This window comes from Gadus macrocephalus, chromosome 7 (assembly GCF_031168955.1).
Source record: "Gadus macrocephalus chromosome 7, ASM3116895v1".
In the NCBI taxonomy this organism is placed as follows: Eukaryota; Metazoa; Chordata; class Actinopteri; order Gadiformes; family Gadidae; genus Gadus; species Gadus macrocephalus.
The window spans coordinates 3477264-3499425 of NC_082388.1; the positions used below are offsets into that span (position 1 = coordinate 3477264).

At 45.4% G+C, this 22162-nt stretch overlaps 1 long non-coding RNA gene across 1 annotated transcript; it reads right to left on the bottom strand.

Annotated features, from left to right (window-relative positions):
- Positions 1-2763: 2763 nt before the first annotated feature.
- On the bottom strand, positions 2764-9010 carry LOC132461237 (uncharacterized). Its single transcript, XR_009526567.1, has 4 exons — positions 8483-9010; positions 7999-8354; positions 3336-3590; positions 2764-3181 (listed from the first exon to the last, which is right to left on the bottom strand). It is a non-coding gene; the product is annotated as an uncharacterized LOC132461237 (long non-coding RNA).
- Positions 9011-22162: the final 13152 nt, after the last annotated feature.

Here is a 22162-nt window from a genome sequence, read left to right on the forward strand (position 1 = left end):
CAGTTGTTCACGATGAATCATGCAATGATTCCATAGAGCAGATGGTGCTCGCTGAATGACGTATTCCACAAGAACATTGTACATTGCCTGAGCAGTCTCATGCTCAGGAAGAGGCAGGCAGTATAAAATGTCCTCCTGAATGGCAGTCTCTGCTAAGAAGCGAACAAATGTCAAAGCATGGGCATTCTTGCCTTCAGTGCTAACATCCATTTGAAGAGCATAGGCTGGGGAATTGCGAAGTTTCTCTCCTGATCCTGGCGTGCTCTCCTGATCAGCGGCAATAGCATCGATTCTTCTCTTAACTGTATTGTCAGACAGAGGTATCACTTTTAATTTTTTTGCCTCTTCTTCCCCATACATCGCTTTTGCCATTTTCATAGCAGCGGGCATAATTAGCTTCTCTCCAATTGTATGCGGGGTCTTGGTTTTAGCTATGAGGTAACTGACTTCAAAAGAAGCATTCAGTGCCGCATCACTCACTGTCGCAGCCTTTCTGAAGTACACTCGCTGCTTATTCAGCTCAGCACATTTCTTTTCAAAAAAACTTTTGGGTTTACCGACATGCTCTTTATGTACTGTCTCAAAGTGTCTTTTCAGCTTGTTCGGTTTGAGACTCTCGGCAGACAGCACGTTCCCACACAGCAGACACTTCGGCTTTTCCTCGTTTCTCTCCATGACGCTTGTAAATCCATACTGAAGGAAACTTTCGTCGTATCTCCGTTGTCTTTTAGGTGTCTGTTCGTCGGGTATGGCTTGTCTGATCTTTGAGGTGTCAGGCGGGCGAAGAAATCTTTCCATTTTGTGTCGTTTTCAGTTGTTACTGCACTCGCAAGGTAATAGATGTGACGTCGCTTGCTACTTGTGTAGGCAGGGAACGGACGTTATCGGACGTTATCCTTGTGGCATCATCGGTTTTGTAAAACGAATTTATAAAAATCCTATCGATAATATATGTTACTTTAGGGGTGTATGTGGTGCTTTAGTCATAACAACATTTTTGATAGAATTATAATTAAAAAAAAATTTCAACAGTATTTTTTTCCTTCAACTTGGATATTTCAGGCGACCCCATTCAAATTTCAGGCGACCCCACATGGGGTCGCGACCCCAGTGTTAAACTCCTGGTTTAATATATTGTGTCTGGATACGGTACTTTAGTTGGTTTGTTTATGTATGCGGTTAGTTATTATCATGTGCTAACCCTAGCCTACGTTGTTGGCTTTTAAAGTTGCTGATTTGCTATCGTTATAACGCTATATTAGCATCTATATCAGTCATCTTTGTAGTTTAGAGAAGTCACTGGCTCATTTTTTAATGGGTTAATTTCAACCTATATTGAAGTCATTTTACACGTAAGCCATGATTTACTCGTGAAGATTTACGTCTAACATCAGCTTGTCCACTGTCATATGTATAGCTATAGACACTAACCAGAGCCACTATAGTCAGACCTCTGCCATTATTACATCTACCTTTATTGTATGGATAGGTGCCGTTGTGGAAAATGTGCGACCATGCCCACGGAAGTGGAGAATATTTGCTGCATGGAGATACCGCAGGTAGCACTCTCCACTAAATTGGAAACTACTTTGTCTCTTCATTTGTCAAATAATTATGCTTAAAAATAAAACGTACCCTTTCAAATTCTAATTAGGTTACTATAAGACTACGGGAGGTCGAACAACAGCTTACGTGTATGGTTAACCATCCTGGATTGGAGCCTGTCTGTCTAAATGTTTCCTCTATTCAGAATGCCAGCCAAATATATAGAGCTGACTATGGTCCTCTAAATTTGAGAAGAATACACAAGTAAGTTGTGCATTGTTACAGAATTTAATAAAATAAATGAAGTTGTTATAAATCTTGTGCCTAATTTAGTCAAGATGTATTTATATCAGAGCTAAAATCTTGTGATCTGGTGCTGGGGCCTCCTGGGACGCAGTATCCGGGTTGTCATTCCAGCTTGTATGGTCCTGCGTATCCGCTCTGAGTTTCCTGCTGAGGAAGGCCACTATGTCGGTTTTAAACGTCCCCGTTTGAACCTTGACACAAAGCTGCTGATGACCGCCTCCTTGTCAGGCTTCTCATACTGTGCTGTTAGGGGCTCTGGAACAGGGATCTCCAACAGGGCCTCAGTGTATGGCGTAGGGTTGGGAAAGACTTCCTAAAAAATGACATCCATGATGTCATCAACGTAACCTGTATCATAACACGTTTTATTATCAAATTGGTTGGGTTTTGTGTTATTGTTTTTGTATTTGATTTTTCATCAAGAGAAATACATTTTAGAAATCCAAAATATGTGTTGTTTGAATTGATTTGAACTAGTGCTGTCAAGCGATTAAAATATTTAATCGCGAGCAATCGCGATTAATCACAAATGTTTTTTCTATGCTAAATATCCCTCGATTTCTTTGTCCCATTAATTGTTCTCATTTTAATGCTCTTATCAACATGGAGAAGTGCATCGGCTTGCCTTGTGCAAATGTTTTTTTATTGATAACAACATTGGATATACTGATCAAACAGGACGATACAAAAAAACCTATAGTGCAATTAAACGATGAACATACAAACATACTGCCTTGAACATAGCAGTCAGGCTACTGCTTCTTTGTTTTGAGCCAAAAAAATAAAAGTAAACGTTTTTTTTGTTTTTTGTGCAAGAATTGCGTTAATCGCGCGATAAAAAAATTAACGCCGTTATAATTGGTTTGCGTTAACGCCGTTAATAATGCGTTTAACTGACACCAAATAATTTGAACCCTTACCAAAGGTCTGCTGTGTTTTTTGAGGTTTAGCTCTGCACTCTCCCTTCCTAGCCTTTGGAAAGGAGATTTTGTAAATCGGTACTCCTTCCTTTGTTTCGGCCTGTGGTCGGTCCACATTGTGATTTGAATGCATAGCAGCCAGGTAGAGTCTGGAAGTACAAGACAAAAGATGTTAATATTGACAGATATTTTAGGCTACAATTCCAAAAAGTATTTAGTAAACAAACTTTCTTTAACCTGCAGAGCATTCCAATAAAGGGAAAGACAATTTTTTTTGGGGGCAAAACGAAGAATAACAGCATGGAAAGCCTCCAAAGATGAAGTTTGGTGGTGGGGGCTCAGTTTTGCAACATCCTTCAGCACCCTTTTGTTGGTCAGCAACTTCTCCAACTTGGAGAAAGTTGGAGTTGCTGCAGACAATAAGAAAATATGATATTAGAAAACCATTACCCATACAGTAAAGAATACTACAACCATGTCCTCTGGTAAATTTCTGAAAGCCACTAAATAACTGTAGTTGTCTGTTCACTGTTTTGACATTTAGCCTGTATATTGGTGAAATACCTGCTTGAAGCCATTTACTCCGGTCACTTGTCTGGCGGATCGCATGCTTGCACTTGGGGTAAAGAGGATCTTCATGTAGGCCTACATGGACATCTCGAACATGGTTCAGGATCGAGGTCCACTTTGCAATTCTCTCTGGCCCGGAGGTTGAGCCAGCTGCAGTCCAGTATATGTGGTTGTTGATGCTCTTCATCCACTTCTTGAGTTTCTCACAGTCTTTCTGCATACTGATTGCTAACAGCTTCTTTGAAATACCTACAATGACAGCAAAGTACTTTCCACTTAGTTAAGATACTCATAAACTGAGTGATTAATCGATTGTAGCATTTGATAATTTCAAAGCATTTGTTACCATTTACTCATTGTCACAATTTTAAAATGAAGGACCACCAAATGTGAGCTTTACGCAAGCTTCAAAACATCAGGTCCTTCTCACCAAAAGGATATCACTAACAAATCAAAGAAAGGAAAAGGCTGGAGAAACGCATAGCTCCATATTGGCACTGAAAATATCTCATCTCTCATCTCATCTTCATCCGCTTATCCGGGGTCGGGTCGCGGGGGGAGCAGTTCAAGCAGGGGGCCCCAGACTTCTCTTTCCCGGGCCACATTGACCAGCTCTGACGGGGGGATCCCGAGGCGTTCCCAGGCCAGTGTTGAGATATAATCTCTCCACCTAGTCCTGGGTCTTCCCCGAGGTCTCCTCGGTCGAAGATCGACCATTAGATCGAGAGCTTTGCCTTGCGGCTCAGCTCTCTTTTCGTAACAACGGTGTGGTAAAGCGAACGCAATACCGCCCCCGCTGCTCCGATTCACCGACCAATCTCACGCTCCATCGTACCCTCACTCGCGAACAAGACCCCGAGGTACTTGATCTCCTTCACTTGGGCTAAGGACTCATTTCCTACCCGGAGTAAGCAATCCACCAGTTTCCTGCTAAGAGTCATGGCCTCAGATTTAGCGGTGCTGATCCTCATCCCAGTCTCTTCACACTCGATCCAGTGAGTGCTGAAGGTCACAGGCCGATGATTCAATGAGGACCACATCATCTGCAAAAAGCAGTGACGAGATCCTCAGACCACCAAACTGCAGCCCCTCCCCACCACGACTACGCCTTGATATCCTGTCCATGTATATCACAAACCAGATTGGGGACAAGGTGCAGCCCTGGCGGAGACCACCACCCACTGAGAACGAAACTGACTGGCTGCCGAGGACGCGAACACAGCTCTCGCTTTGGGAGTACAGAGATTGGATGGCCCTGAGGAGAGACCCCCTTACCCCATACTCCCGCAGCACCTCCAACAGTTTCTCCCGGGGGACCCGGTTATACGCCTTCTCCAGATCCACTAAACACATGTAGACCGGATTGGCATACTCCCAGGTCCCCTCCAGGATCCTTGCGAGATTGAAGAGCTGGTCCGTAGTTCCACGTCCGGGGCGAAAACCGCATTGTTCCTCTTCAAACTGAGGTTTGACGATCGGCCGAAACCTCCTTTCCAGCACCTTGGAGTAGACTTTACCAGGGAGGCTGAGAAGTGTGATATCCCGGTAATTGGCACACACTCTCTGGTCCCCCTTTTTGAACAGGGGAACCACCACCCCGGTTTGCCACTCCTTTGACACTGTACCCGACTCCCGACTGAATAGGCGTGTCAACCATGACAGCCCCTCAACACCCAGAGCCTTTAGCATTTCTGGCTGGATCTCATCAATCCCTGGGGCTTTGCCACTGCGGAGATGTTTGACTACCTCAGTGACCTCCACCAGGGAAATTGACGACGAAACACCATCAACCTCGAGCTCTGCCTCCAACATAGAGGACGTGTTATTCGGATTCAGGAGTTCCTCAAAGTGTTCCTTCCAACGTCTGACGACCTCGAGTTCCATCCTTACTGTACACAGCTTGGATGGTTCCCTGTTTCCCCCTCCTGAGGTGCCGGATAGTCTTCCAGAAACACTTTGGTGCCGACCGAAAGTCCTTCTCCATGGCCTCCCCAAACTTCTCCCACACCCGCTGCTTAGCCTCCGACACGGCAGCAGCTGCAGCCCTTCGAGCCTGTCGGTACCCTGCAACCGAGTAAGGAGTCCTCCAGGATATCATATCCCGGAAGGCCTCCATCTTCAATGGGACGGCTTCCCTGACCACCGGTGTCCACCACGGTGTCCGAGGGTTACCGCCCCTTGAGGAGCCTAAAGGTGCGAACACACCAAGCGCGTACCTCGCGTACCATGTACGTGCGTAACGCAGCGAAAATGTTGCTTGACCATTTTGTGTCAAAAATGGTCAGATACGCGCGTACGCATACGCGCGTAGATGAGACCGCCCAAAACTCCCCCCCCCCCCCAGCCTGTGGCTGCGCTGGATTTAGGAGTCCGAGGAAGGAAACCCAAACGCCGCCGTGTTTGGATGGATGATAGAGCTTGGATCGGGTTAGATTAAATAATCTCGGATATAAATAACAATAATCGGGTTAAATAACTTCACATGGTGTGTCTGGTGTGTTTCCAGCATTCGTAGTGTTGATCAGCAGAGAAATAGTCCGCCAAGACGTTGAGGTTGCTTAGCAATCAGAGACTCTGTCCATGCAAGTGAACGGAGCGTTCACTCTTCGTCATAACTATCAAACCAAACATCCTTCACATTCACCGAGCAAACATTATGAGAGTAAAATGCACATTTCTCGCTAGAAATGTTTCCATAAACGCATTTAATGGCGTAACTATGTTACTATTTCCACTCAGAATAAAGAAAGTTGCCGGCCGTGGCTGCCATGGACATGGCTGCTCTGGAGTCCGAGGTAGGAAACCCAAACGCCGCCGTGTTTGGGTGATAGAGTTTAGATCGGGTTAGATTAAATAATCTCGGATATAAATAACAATAATCGGGTTAAATAACTTCACATGGTGTGTCTGGTGTGTTTCCAGCATTCGTAGTGTTGATCAGCAGATATATAGTCCGCCAAGACGTTGAGGTTGCTTAGTAACCAGAGACTCTGTCCATGCAAGTGAACGGAGCGTTCCCTCTTCGTCATAACTATCAAACCAAACATCCTTCACATTCACCGAGCGAACATTATGAAAGTAAAATGCACATTTCTCGCTAAAAATGTTTCCATAAAAGCATTTAATGGCGTAACTGTGTTACTATTTCCACACAGAATAAAGAAAGATGTCGGCCGTATGCTTCTGTCCAAGCTCACTACTCTCTGCCAGTGACGTCGGGTCAAGCTCAACGCTGATTGGCTATTGCGGCGCGTATGAGCGTAAAAAGTTCAATTTTTTGAACTCCTCGCGTACATGTACGCGCGTATATGTACGCGCCTCATACGCCCCTACAGCGAGTAAAATGTTGCTTGGTACGCATGATACGCGTGTACGCACCTCATACGCGCGTAGACCAATGCTTCCCTATGGAAAAATTGCCGATTTTATACGCGTGGTACGCAGGTAACGCGTTTGGTGTGGCCGTACCTTAAGACCCTGAGGCCACAGCTAGCCGCTGCAGCTTCAGCAATGGAGGCTTTGAACACCGCCCACTCCGGTTCAAGGCCCCCAACCTCCAGAGGAATGCCGGAAAAACTCAGCCGGAGGTGTGAGTTGAAGATACCTAGGACGGGGGCCTCCTCAAGACGTTCCCAATTTACCCGCACTACTCGTTTGGGCTTACCAGGTCTATCCGGAAATTTCCCCCATTCCCTGATCCAACTCACCACCAGATGGTGGTCGGTTGACAGTTCCGCCCCTCTCTTAACCCAAGTGTCCAAAACATGCGGCCTCAGATCAGATGACACGATCACAAAATCGATCATCGATCTTCGGCCTAGGGTACTCTGGTACCAGGTACACTTATGTTCGAACATGGTGTTCGTTATGGATAATCCATGACTAGCACAGAAGTCCAATAACAAACGGCCGCTCAGGTTTAGATCAGGGAGGCCGTTCCTCCCCACCACGCCTCTCCAGGTGTCTCCATCGTTGCCCATGTGGGCGTTGAAGTCTCCCAGCAGAACTACGGAGTCCCCTACTGGAGCCCCATACAGGACTCCATTCAGGGTCTCCAAGAAGGCCGAGTACTCTGAACTGCTGTATGGTGCATACGCACAAACAACAGTCAGAGTTTTCCCCCCTACAACCCTTAGGCGCAGGGAGGCGACCCCCTCGTCTACCGGGGTAAACCCGGGGATTTATGAGTATCCCCACACCCGCCCGGCGCCTCATGCCCTCGGCAACTCCGGAGAAGAATAGAGTCCAACCCCTATCCAGGAGTACGGTACCAGAGCTGAGACTGCGTGGAGGTAAGCCCCACCAGATCTAACTGATAGTGCTCCACCTCCCTCACAAGCTCCGGTTCCATTCCCCACAGCGAGGTGACGTTCCACGTCCCCAGAGCCAGCTTCTGCCGCCCGGGTCTGGTCCGTCGAGACCCCTGACCTTCGCTGCCACCCATGTGGCTGCGCACCCAACCCCAACGAATCTTCCCACAGGTGGTGGGCCCATTGGATGAAGAGAGGGGGTTTGCCACGGAGCCCGGTCGGCACAGCCCGAACAAACTACGTGGCACCCCCCCTCTCTTCATCCAATGCCATCAGGCGCTCGCCATCGAGCCCTCCGTCTGGGCCTGGCTCCAGACGGGGGCCCCAGGCTTCCACTGAAAATATACCTTTTGCAAAGTGCCAGACATCGTAGTAATGGGTTATGTTTCTCTCCCTGAGGTACTTCTGTACTTGAGGATGACGATCAGTGACAATGCAGTCAAGGTTGCCGCCACGCGACTCCAGTAAGGCTAGACTCCTCTTCAGTCCCTCCTACTCCATATGGGTGATACCACCAACTTTGTTGCTCTGTTAACACAGAAAAAAAATATATCAATAGAATATGCATGTTAGACTTTGAAATTACAACCAATAACTCCTTTACAATATCCATTTTGACAACTCACCTGGACCAACTGAATGTCCACAATGGTGTTAGTATGGAGATCCATCATTGTGTAACTCCCATACTTTGCAGAGTGACCTATTTTTGTTCAAATAGGGAAATTAGTGTAGTAATCACCCTCCAATACTTTGGTATTATGTCACTTTTAACTTTTAACAATATTGAACACCTGTATAAAATGCGCTATTTCAGTTAAGTATCAATACCTGGAGAGTCAGCTCTCATGTCACCACCAAGTATCACTATTTCCTCCTGACTGCAGATTTAAATCATTTAGGGCTTTCCACTGGTGAATAACTGCTGGTTCAATGAAACTTTTGGCATGGCGGCGAAATGTTTCATACCGAAACAACTGTAGCTTCATTGCCTTGAAGACCTTTTGGTGTGGGGGGATAAATAATACATGTAATTAGATCTATATTGAAGCAATTCACAGTCACACATTTACAGTTGCACATCATTTACCTTTTCGTTTTTTAGGAAAGATGCACCACTCAGGTACATAGCGGCAGAAAGGTGCAGATTTCCAGCTGGCGTGCTCCCAAGGATAGGCTGGCTATTCCAGCGTCCTCCGAATGTGCAATGGGGGCACTGCTGCTTCACAGACAGGATTGTCCCCAGCCTTTGGGTGGTCACTTCACATGCCCTCGTGCAGACTGGACATGCATTAAACAACTCCATGATGCAGCTCTCGTACACCATGTATTTCTTGCCGTTGTGTTGCAGTGGATGAATCTTCTCTATATCAAACCACAAAGAAAGGGAAACACATTTTGTGTTAAACTGATTGAGCTTTCATCTGGACTGTAACTTAAACCATCACCCTGTTTTCAGCTTTTCCGTTTTCAGAGTGGCCCTATGTATTTAGGAAAATACCAACCTTGCATTGCATTGCTAATACCTAGGTTACCAGCTCCATTACGAGAAAATAGTCCCTCAAAATGCGATGATTCATGCGATGGAAGGTTACATTTATTTCTAACATTATTCAACACAGACATTTACATCTATAGTCTGGCGTTATAATTGATTTACATCGGGTGTACTGTGGAGTGGGAAAGACTGTTTTATTAGCAGGCTAGCATTGCCTGTTGCCGTGCGCTAGCCTAGCACGAGCAAACTCTGCAACTAGAAGGACTGAATGAAATGTGTTAAACTGTCCCCTTACCGATTAACCCTAACCCTAACCCTATGATAAAGAACACCAAGGCTAACTTGGGAATCAGGCCCTGTGTCTCACGCTAGAACTACTGCGTCACATAGCTGTTAAAAGACAGCTGTATTAGTTTGTAGTACGGTGAGCATTAGCTAAAGCTACAGCCACATTTTAAGGGGAACAAGCAAGGTAATCATACACAGTAAAGCAAAAACATGATACAGCGTTACGTTAGTATACTTACTTGTCCGCGGTTTGTAGCTGAGGCAAGGAGAGTTGGTACTGATCCAGGCTTAATTTTCAGACGTTCAGCAAGTTCTCGGTATTGTCCCAAGTTGAAGAAGCAGTCGTCGGTGAAATGTTTGGCGCACACAAACACACATTTCGGAAGTCGTGTCGGCGCATTTCCAGCGAAACAAAATGAACCCACTGGTTCCTCAGAGACTCGGATGAAGGAGCTACAAATGTACTTAGTTTTTTACTTTCACATCCGAACACTGAGCACCTGCCATAAATTTGTTTGGAAGCCATGATGTCTCTCCACTCCAGGCAAAGACAGTGTGGCGATCGTACAGTCTCTAGCTCATTGTCTTATGGGCGTGCCAAACTATCTGGGCGGGCCAGGCAGAGTAAGGGGAGGAGCTTAGATGCTTTGTGACGACCAACACATTCTCACTCCAAGCGAGTCGACTTTTGACGAACGGTCATTGGCTTTGGCTTCAGTTTCTGACGCAAAAGGGTACCCTTGTGCTTCTTCTTTCGACACATGGGGTTTTCAACTCGTTACAATGTAACCCCTTCACGGGGGACCCGATGGCTGCACATAGAGACGCTATGAGCATTCATCCCATTGGCTAACGGAGGACCTAGCGCTTCTTTTTTCGACGCAGGGGGATTTCCACTCATTACAATGTAATCCCTCCACGGCAGTATATGAAGCTATGAGCATTCATCCCATTGGCTACAACCCCACCCCACTGTCAACAACTTTAAGAGACCCACACAGAGATGGAATCATAACTCGAACCCTGCCTATAGCCAACTTCATCCTGCCCAACAATATGGGCAGGATCCAAGCTCTCCTAATCGGGTCAGCAATAGCCGCGTTTGAATGATAATGTATGAATGGAACGTTGCATTTTTAATGTCTACAAATATTCTATACTAGAGAGCCAATCAATGCAACCTTATGCGGAATCAGATAAAGTCGGCTCTCTTGCTGCGCAAAATATATGTTTAAAAAATCAGCACATTAAGAAAAATGTAGTTGTCACACAAGCTATTTTGGATTTTTGTAATATGAGGGGGAAATGCCGTGAATAAATGTATGCACAGTGCGTTCAGGATTTGGTGATATATAAGTTGGCCTATGCTTAATCAATTGTGTTTTAATATCTTTAGCATTCATATTATTGCAATCTATTCTTTTCGTAGGCTACTCTGCGGTTGGCCTTGATGGGGAGATATTTTAACCCTTTTTAACCCCATTTTCCTGCGACATTCCTGCGTCTCCCCCTGCGTCATAGCCCGTTTCAGCACCATGTCAGTGGACAGGTACAATCCTACGATCGTCGTGAGTCCAGCGAATGCACGTTCACGTTAAGAGGAGTTTCGGGAAACGCTCCAAAGAAATTAACGATGGTTCGAAAGATCCATCGGGAGAATGATCGTACGAGCGAAGATCCATCGTTATAGGGAAACGGGGCCCTGGTGTTTCCAACGCCGTTTTGCAAAACAAGCCAAAACACAAACTGTGTTTTCAACTTATTGTTCGAATAGGATTTTCAACACCTTACTATACACTGTAGAGCATATTTTAATGCAGCGTTGAATGGATGAATAGCTTACATAAGGGTACCCAGCACTTTTCAAACCACACTATGGTTATTGTCCCCACCACTTCTAAAAACAAACTGACTTCCTTGGTTGTGACGACGTACCTAAAGACATTCCAAATCATCGCGCTTGAGCCTCCATTTTTTCAAAGGTAAGCAGAACAGCTAGTGCTCGTTTTACACCAAACGCAAGTTTTAGCCACTGGGGGACCATAGGCAGACTAGGGGAACTTTCGTTACAAGTTGAATGTAAATGAGCACTGTTAGCATTCCAAAAGCTCTTACTTGACTGTTTTCAGTCTGTATTTTTAGTTTAGTATTAGGGCCACACGTGAATAAAAAAAATATTTTTGCCGTGACGAGATTAAAGTCGACACGTCAACTTTAAAGTCAACATGTCGTCTTTAAACTCGAAATGTCGAGAATAAAGTGGAAACATCATATCGACTTTAATCTCGACGTGTCCATTTTCCGTTCCTCTGTCAGCACGCAGACGATCCGGGCATCCTCGTGCAGCGGATGACACAAAGTAGTCGGCAATAACCCTGGGGTCATTGTTTGTGGTGTAGGCCTCCATCCAAACAATATAGCATCTAAAACCTTCAATGCAACCACTGATGGCAATGCCGTATGGTTTTAGTTTATCGTACCCATCCATATGCCAGAGTGCATTTCGGACCTTTGCTGTAATATTGCCTGCGCCTCAGACGCCGGGCACGCCTTTGCTCGACACCCTCAGGATCAAGCAACTTGATCAATTGTCTTACTGTATTTTGCGACACAACATAACCTTTATGTATTGCACGGAGGTGCAACCATCTGTATCTTTGCATCTGCCCATTTCCCATGTAAACCCGATTCTGAAATACAATTTTGCCAAATTATCTACACAAGCCATTGGATTCAGTGCAGGCCATTGGAGCGGTTGCTATCCCTCCCAACTAATTTCAACTGTACTCTCGAAATTTCGAGTTTAATGTCGACTTTAAAGTCGACAAATCGAGATTAAAGTCGACATATTTCAACTTTATTCTCAACATTTCGAGTTTAATCTCGACACGTCGAGTTTAATGTCGACATGTTGACTTTAAAATCGACGCATCGACTTTAATCTCGTCACGGAAAAAAATAAAAATTTCTTCATGTGTGGCCCTAATACGCCATCGTACATTTGGGCTTGAAAAGCCAAACATATATATTTTTGTCTAGACCAATTGATGTGAAAATATAGAATTTCCTAATACTAGACGCACTTCTGATCAGATATTAAAGAGATTTAATACAAACAAACACATTTGTACTTATTTTCTCACCCAATGAGAATCGATAAGAGGATCGATAAGGAATCGGATTGATAAGCAGAATCGGAATCGGAATCATGAAATTCTTATCAATTCCCATCCCTAGTAGCGTCAGCTCCTCTGAGGGCAGCAGTTCATTACTTTTGAAATATGATCCATCTTGATGGCTCATGTAATGACCTTGTTGTTTTTGTTTCACAAATTTTCTCAAGAATGTCAGTATGTCTGAACATTTCCTGGATCATCTCAAGAATGGAAATATGCACTGTTGTGTGTCCTGGCTCTAGCTCATACTGTACAGGCCTTACCACAGGGAAATTCTTTTCAACAAAAGTTTTCCGTCTCTTAGTCGTTGATAATGCCTCACCTTTAGCCGTTGCACTAGCAAAAGTATTGTCGTCCATAACAGCACTAATTATCTCATCTACAGATGTTTCAGTAACAACAATGGCATGGCTCTGTAAGACCTCTCTTATGGTTTTCTTAATGAGTGGCTGGGACAAGGAAAATATTTGATTGAAATGCTCTACAATTTCCTGAATTGCCATTTTGGATACGTGAAGAACAGTTTGCATCTTTAGAAATAATGATGCTAAATTATGGTGCAACTGGGCTCTCAGATCCTCTGCACAGTTACTCTCAACCTCAGCATGGTCATCCAACCCGGTATCACGCGATTTCCTGCTCATGCGCACAAACGTTAATCTGTGCGCATCGTGTCCCAGATCACGATTGTCCTACTTTTTTAGTGCTGCACAGAACAAAATGTAAACCAATGCATTCTGAATGGGAGCGTTCTCCGACAATTAACGTCGTTTTTGAGGAGGTCTGCTTACAAATCAGAAATGTTGACATATATAACTAGATAATAATATATACAGATATATAACTAGAGGGTGCACTGTACTATCTGCGCTCACCCCTTCTGAAGCTTCTCTCTCCCTCGCTCTCTCTCTCTGTCCCTCCCTTTCTCTCTCTCGTTTCGTTTTGTGGAGCACGTCAATTGTCGGAGAACGCTCCCATTCAGAAGGCATTTGTTTACATATCGTTCTGTGTAGCACTAAAAATGTCGGCAATCGTAATCCGGGACACGATTCAATAGATTAATAACGTTTGTGTGCATGAGCACGAAATCGCGTGATACCGGGTTGGGTCATCTATATTCTCACATTGAGCAGGCCCTTCATCCACAGAGTCAGCAGAGGATGTTACTAGAGTACTATCATTATTTACTGACACCACATTGTCATAAAAATCTGAACTACCTCCATGGACTCTGCTTTTGTGTGCGTTAAAGGATGAATATACATTTCTGCGGTAGTGACAGTTTTTGAACGGGCATGCTACTATCTCATGCTTTCTTAAATATCTCATCTCATCTAGATCCACTTATCCGGGATCGGGTCGCGGGGGGAGCAGCTCAAGCAGGGGGCCCCAGACTTCCCTTTCCCGGGCCACATTGACCAGCTCTGACGGGGGGATCCCGAGGCGTTCCCAGGCCAGTGTTGAGATATAATCTCTCCACCTAGTCCTGGGTCTTCCCCGAGGTCTCCTCCCCACTGGACGTGCCTGAAACACCTCCCAAGGGAGGCGCCCAGTGGGCATCCTTACCAGATGCCCGAACCACCTCAGCTGACTCCTTTCTAAGTAAAGGAGCAGCGGCTCTAATCCGAGTTCCTCACGGATGGCTGAGCTTCTCACCCTATCCCTAAGGGAGACGCCAGCCACCCTTCTCAGAAAACTCATCTCGGCCGCTTGTACCCGCGATCTCGTCCTTTCGGTCATCACCCAACCCTCATGACCATAGGTGAGGATAGGAACGAAGATCGACCGGTAGATCGAGAGCTTTGCCTTGCGGCTCAGCTCTCTTTTCGTAACAACGGTGCGGTAAAGCGAATGCAATACCGCCCCCGCTGCTCCGATTCTCCGGCCAATCTCACGCTCCATCGTACCCTCACTCGCGAACAAGACCCCGAGGTACTTATTTTTTTTGTGATCAATTTTTTATTTTATGATTTATACAACAAACAGATAGACATAGAAAACAATTAGACATATGCACAAATAAGACAACACACTACATTTGACCTAAACACAAATAAGACAACATGCACCAATAAGGCATAAACGCAAATAAGACAACATTTGACATTAAACAGTTACACATACACAAATGAGAAGACACAACATTCATCAACACGCACTCCCCCCACACCCCACACACACACACGCACACACAGGTCTTGCCCCCTCACCTAGAAAAAATCAGTCATCTGAACAGCTCAGTAGAGTTGTTAAGTCTGAGTCAGAAATTTTGGATAACAGATGTAAAAGAAGTAGAAGAAGGAAAATAAATCATGGCTACTCCCCCAACATACTAACGATTAAGGATGACCACAAGTTGATGTTTTTAGCTTGCGCGCCATGCATGCTGGCCACAGATTTCTCTAACTTAGCCAGATCTATAACTGTGTTCACCCAGTGTTGACAAGATAAAGCATGAGGTGCTTTCCATCTCTGTGCTATAAGCTTTTTGGCAGCAGTAAGGCCTACCAGAAACCAGCAGACCAGTGAAATCATTCAACAATAGGACAGTTGGGGAGCAGGGGATGGTACGCTCAAGCACTTTAGACATTCTGTTGGACACCATACTCCAAAAGTCTCTCACACCAGGGCAATCCCAGACCATGTGAACAAAGGTTCCTGTGGTTTCTAAAGAGCATAGCTGACAGTTGGGAGATGGATTTAATTTCATCAAAAATAATTCATGCGGAGTGCAGTAGAGTCTGTGTGCAAAGTTATAATGAATCATCTGATGGTTTGGATTACGAGATGCTAGGTCAATCTTTGACCAGACTATGGACTAATTGATTGTGGAAGGTGCCATTGCGAGATCATGGCTCCAGCGACTATCCAACTGCAGAGTTTTTTCTGCGCGTTTAGAAAGGAACGTGTAAAGGGCGGACACCAAGCCTTGGCTAGAAAGATTTCCAAATATTTTATGGATTGGATGAGGTTCCAAGATTCCCCCCCAGGGAACTCCGTGTGCCCGTAAGGCACTGCAGAGTTGTAGGTAAAAGAAAAAAGAAGTGCCCGGTAGGTTGAAATGAGATTTCAGGTCTTGAAAGGATCTGAGAGTATTTTCTGATGTGATGTCCGAAAGGGTATTGATCACCTTATCACTCCATTGAGGGAACGAAATCGGGTGACCTCCAAAGCAAAGGGAAAAATTATTAAATAAAGGAAGGTGAGGATTGAATTTTAAGTGAGTGCTGGAGTGTGATTCCACTGTTCTCCATGTGGCGACCAAATGCGATATTAAAGAGCCAAATTTGGATTTGCAGGTTTTGATAGGGATGTTAGAGTAAATTAAGTCCTAAAGCCTATGTGGTTTAACTAGATTTTCTTCTAAGGAATGCCAGGCTACCTGTGCCGACGGATTTAACCAGGTATGTACAGGTCGGAGTGTTGAGGACCAAAAATAAAATTGGAAATTTGGAAACCCAAGACCACCAGAAAGTTTATGCCGCTGCAAGATGGACATTTTGACCTGTGGGTGTTTTCCTTTCCAGACATATCTAGAGACAAATTTATGCAGTTTCTCCCAGTGTGTAACAGGGGGTGCTAAGGGCAGCATTGTACTACAGAAGTTAACCCGCGGTAGGATGTTCATTTTGATAATAGAAGCTCTCGCTTGAAATGAATTGGGGATGGATGACCCCGAGGTACTTGAACTCCTTCACTTGGGCTAATGGGCTAAAGGACTAATTTCCTACCCGGAGTAAGCAATCCACCGGTTTCCTGCTAAGAGTCACTACCTCAGATTTAGCGGTGCTGATCCTCATCCCAGCCGCTTCACACTGGCCGCCAGCCGATTCAGTGAGTGCTGAAGGTCACAGGTCGATGATCCAATGAGGACCACATCATCTGCAAAAAGCAGTGACGAGATTCTCAGACCACCGAACTGCAACCCCTCCCCAACACGACTACGCCTCGATATCCTGTCCATGTATATCACAAACAGGATTGGTGACAAGGCGCAGCCCTGGCATAGACCAGCACCCACTGAGAACGAAACTGACTGGTTGCCGAGGACGCGAACACCGCTCTCGCTTTGGGAGTACAGAGATTGGATGGCCCTGAGGAGAGACCCCCTTACCCCATACTCCCGCAGCACCTCCCACAGTTTCTCCCGGGGGACCCAGTCATACGCCTTCTCCAGATCCACAAAACACATGTAGACCGGATGGGCATACTCCCAGGCCCCCTCCAGGATCCTTGCGAGAGTGAAGAGCTGGTCCGTAGTTCCACGTCCGGGGCGAAAACCGCATTGTTCCTCTTAAATCTGAGGTTCGACGATCGGCCGAACCCTCCTTTCCAGCACCTTGGAGTACACTTTACCAGGGAGGCTGAGAAGTGTGATACCCCGGTAATTGGCACACACTCTCTGGTCCCCCTTTTTGAACGTGGGAAACCACCACCCCGGTTTGCCACTCCTTTGGTACTGTACCAGACTCCCACGCTTTCTTAAATGGTTTCTCAAATGTCCTAACAGTGTTTCCTCAGAAAAGGGGTGCTTGAAGTTGCACATGTGGCATGAAAAATATGCCTGTGCATCTAGTGCTCTATCTGATCTGGTTGCATCTCTGTGAGATTGTGATACATGAGCTTGAAACTGAAAAGTACAAATACAATTTTCATACATAATCATTCATGCTCAGGTACCTAGTGTATGCTGTACATCTGTGGCTATGCCTAAATCAACCTTATCAATCAACACACATTATCAATACTGATAAATGCTGATTCATGAGTGTATGGTAAATAAAACTTGAAACTTGAAACAATGGAGTCGGACACATGAAAAATGACCGGGAAATTAGCTGCGCGCCAAAATGACTCCCTCCAAAAACTTGAAGGAAAAAAGCTCTATCTCATTCACATTCATCGCTATTTTTCGGCTACTCAGACCTCACTTTTCATGCTCCACACTCTCTTCATGCTCCAGTTTGCCACACGCACTCAAGTTATTCCAGTAGGCTACGGCTAGACCTAGTGTAAACCAACCGGCAGCATTAATTTCAGATAATGTTGTGGCCCGGACATATTACTTCATTACACAGTTGTCATGCTCAATACGTTTACTTTAACACATACACCTGCTCCTCTATAGTCACCCAAGATGGAAACAATACAAACTAAACGTTATTTTTAATGAAACTCTTTCATGAATACGTCGCTAGCATAAACAGGGTGCGTGTCTATGTTCCCCGGGTCCTATGTTCCCCTCTTTGTATGAGACTGGGGAACATAGGACCCTTTTGTTAAAAAAGGGTCCTATGTTCCCCGCTTTTCCCAAAAAGGGTCCTATGTTCCCCGATATGTATGTGACCGGGGAACGGGGTCCGATGTTCCCCGGTCTGTTACGTTTTCCACCATTACTGCCAAATAGATGTCCACCGAGATAACCACCATTGCATGTCTTCACCTTTTGTGGATGAGGGAGAGACGTCTGAGAACCTGACGCAGTCTATTCATAATATTATAATGACCATGGCAGAGGCAACGCCGGTAAACAAACCCTGAGAAGCCCAATCCCTACGAGAGCTCCCCGCGCTACGGCCATCCGGAGGCGCACAGAGCTTTTGGCCGTGATATTATATATACAATTACATTATATTATATACTATATAGAGCTCCGGGAGTCGCAAACGGCAACAATCACTTTCTCCTCCATGCTGCAGTTCACCCCGGACTGCACTGCACTGAGTTGGCCGGTTGAACGCTGATTGGCTGTTACATTACACATGTCACTCAGTGGCCACGCTGTCAAACGCTGATTGGCTGTCCTCACGCGAATGTGGCGTCAAAGTTTAAATATTTTTAAAGATTGCGGGGAACATATCTACATAAAAAAGAAAACGATTTACTTGCCAACTGAGAACGCTTATAACAATAAGTAGGACCAAACTTGTGACCATTATTGGTTCACACGAAGGCAAGGTTTGCAGGGGCATGGAAAAATACCGAAGTATTCCTATGCTCGAAAATCTCTCAAGCCCGTTCGAGGGTAGCCATCTTGATGTTTCTGAAAGCCTGGAAAGACGTTGATGACGTCAGACGCTACGTATGACTGGATACTCATTAATTATAAGGTAGCGGGCTATTTTTACTCAAACAATTATATTCCAATAAAATTAAAACGTCATTACTCTTTGACAGAACACAAAACGTTATAGTTTGGTTAACTAAATATCAGGTTTTAAGTACTACATGTATTATATGTATAAGTTAGTAGAACTGTAGGGGTTTACAGTGTATCATACGGCTATCATTAGGTGGATACCATTAACAGTGCAAAATTTCAGATCTGTACTCTTAAGAAAGCCCTTAATTCTCTTGTGAAATGTGTGCTTGGAGGTTTCTTGATGTTGTGTGCTTATCAATAGACATTTTCAGCATGTGAATGAGGCTTCATGCAGTTCAGGAATGTCAGTGGCTCAAAGGGGTAATGCCTTCTACTGGTGATTTATAGGTTGAGAGTTTGAATCCTGATTAGGGCACTATAAACAAGCTGAACATGACATTCTGTCATTGCCTCTCATTTACATGAACAGCACCTGAAATTCATCAGGCAATCAACATTCCAGCTCATTAGTATCCAAGAATCGGTCTGCCAAGACACAGTATGGCATTAAGGGGAACTTCTTCATTAACCATTTTTCCTTCATAATTAACTCATCTCGTCATATTTATATTTCTTAGTGTTCTTGACTACAAATGTTTATTTTGCCAGAATTTCAACGATTTTTCAGGTATATGCTTTGAAGAAAGCTCTTAATTCACTTGAGAAATGTGTCCTTGGAGTTTTCTGGATGTTGTGTGCTTATCAATAGACATTTTCACCATGTAAATTAGGCTGCTGTGCAGGTTTATAAGTGGCTCAATGGGATAAGACAGAAAACTGTACTGGTGATACTTAGGTTGAGAGTTCGAATCTCGATTAGAGCTTCATGAACAAGCTGAACATGACATTCGGCCATTGCTCTGCAGCTCACCTGAAAGCCGAGGCACAGAATTGCTTTAAGTGGAACATCTTCATAATTGTATGTCATCTTTATATATCTTCCATTATTGTGTTCTTGACTTTTAATTTGGCTCGGACCCCGTTAATCACCGCTTGCGGTTATATTTATTATTATTATTAGACGGAAAACTTAAATACTAAAGAACTAAGAGCAACGTCAATGTATTTCATTCATAGAATATTTATTTTTAAAGATAGACAAGTGCAACAACGAACAAGCTTGGCAACGTCAATAGTGGTTGCATTAGGAAGAAATTATTTGTGGGCGGATTTGGGCATGCCTCAGACTTGTGGTGTGAGTGGTATCGGAGCCAAATTGGAGCGGAAAAGAGAGGCCGCTGCGGCCTCTAAATTAAAATCATCCGCTCCGCTCCTCGCTCGCTCGCGCTCTGCTCGCTAGCTCTTGTGTGAATACAAACCGGTCCGAGAACCAGCCGGAGCGGTGGTCTCAGCTCGCTTCTAAAAGAACCTTGGTGCGGTTCGCTTGAGATTTGAATGTGAACGCAGATGAAAATGAGTCGTGGCTCAACATGGAGCAAAGAGTAGACGGTACGTCTGGTGGATATTTGGGCAATGCCCGCAGATCAGTGTATATCACACAGGAAATCCATGATTGTGCTTTCCCTCCCTTTTTTTCTTTAACGCTTTACCCCGCCTCAGACCTTTTTGTCCAATGATTTAACAATCTTTGCACACATGTGAAAAAAATAAACATTGTATTTTGGTCCAGACCAAAGAGAGCAAACTAAAAGACTTTCCTGGTGTGAATATACCCTTAGAGAGGAGGGGGTACACTAGAAGAAAAGGTGTGAAAACCACTGTCGGCGTGATAGCATTGGTTCAAAGCCCGCGGTTTGGGCTATGTATCGTTAATTAGCCGAACAGGAAACCGATCGCCTTAACCTATTTTCCCGCTCAAAAGGTCCAGACACGTTTGAAATGACAATGTAAAGAACTAATCAGGTAATTAACAGTGGAACACTCTGCCCTGGAGGTATGTAGGGTCTGGTCCCACTGACGTGCTAATTGACCAGGTGGCGAGAGAGAGAGAGAGAGAGAGAGAGAGAGAGAGAGAGAGAGAGAGAGAGAGAGAGAGAGAGAGAGAGAGAGAGAGAGAGAGAGAGAGAGAGAGAGAGAGAGAGAGAGAGAGAGAGAGAGAGAGAGAGAGATTATATATACTATATTTATACAGTACATTAGGCAAACCAACTTTATACCATGTGACCATACTGATTACACACACACCACACACATGGCCAACGGTCAAATGAAAATAATCAAAACCATGCTCAATCCTCGAAAAGAAACTCTTGCCCAAGGGCAGCGGTGGCACAAATTGAAACACGCAGAACCCTGGCCTCACAAACAGAAACACAAACACAAACCTGCTTGTGTTTTGTCCTTTATCATCATGCACTTGGTTTTCTAGAACACATGCCTTGAGGGGGTGGGGGGGGTTGCATGTGTGTATGTTTACCTTTACAACGGGTCAGAAATTCCATTTGACCTGACTGTACCCCCCCTCTCGTCTTTTTCCATCTCCCTCCCTCTCCTCCACCTCCTTCCCTCTTCCTTCCTCTCCTTCCTCTTTCTCCTCCACCTCCCTCTTCTCCTTCTCCCCCTTCCAGCTCCTCCCTCTCCATCCATTCTCTCATCCAACTCCATCTCCCTCTCTCTCTCCTCCTCCTCCCTCTCCATCCTCCTCCCCCCTGCCGCCAGGCATTTATTGAATTACCTCCCCCCCCTCGCAGACGGCGAGTGGGGGTTGATTGAGGCTGTGTTGTCACAGCGACTGACATGTTGTTGCTATCGATCCGGGCTGGCGGCTCCTCCCCGCCCCCCCCCCCCCCCCCCACCCATCATCATTTGTGTCCACTTTCAACTCCCCTCCCTCCCCCCACCTCCCTGTCACCTCCTTCCTTCTCACCTCCGTCCCTCCCTCCCCCTGTCACCTCCTCCCCCTCCCACCCACCTCCCTCCCTCCCTCCCCCCCTCACTCACACTTCAAGCCGGTGCATCTCTCGGCCTCTCTCTCCCTCCATCCTCTCCCCCCTCTCTTTCTCCCCAGTAGTAAATAACCATACCCAGTTAGAGGTCCCAGCGACAGTGCTTATTTCCAGTCTGGGGCGGCGGGGGCCGGAAGTAGTATTACGGCCCAATGTGTCAGATGTGTGTTTGTTTGTGTGTGTACTGGGTCTCCAGGTGTGTGTATTTGTGTGGGTGTGTGTATTGGGTCTCCAGGTGTGTGTGTGTGTGTGTGTGTGTGTGTGTGTGTGTGTGTGTGTGTATGTGGGTGTGTGTGGGGGGTTGCAATCAACAGTTATTTCACGGAATATATATCACATAAACACCCCCCCCCCCCCCCCGATGTTTATGTGATATGTCTGTTTGATACGGTATCTCTTGGGAATAAGCAAAGAGATACCGGGGGCTGGATGTATGGGTCGTCAACAGAGTCTACAGTGGTCGGTATCGGGAGGGGTATGCTAACTGTAGGAGGGGGGAGC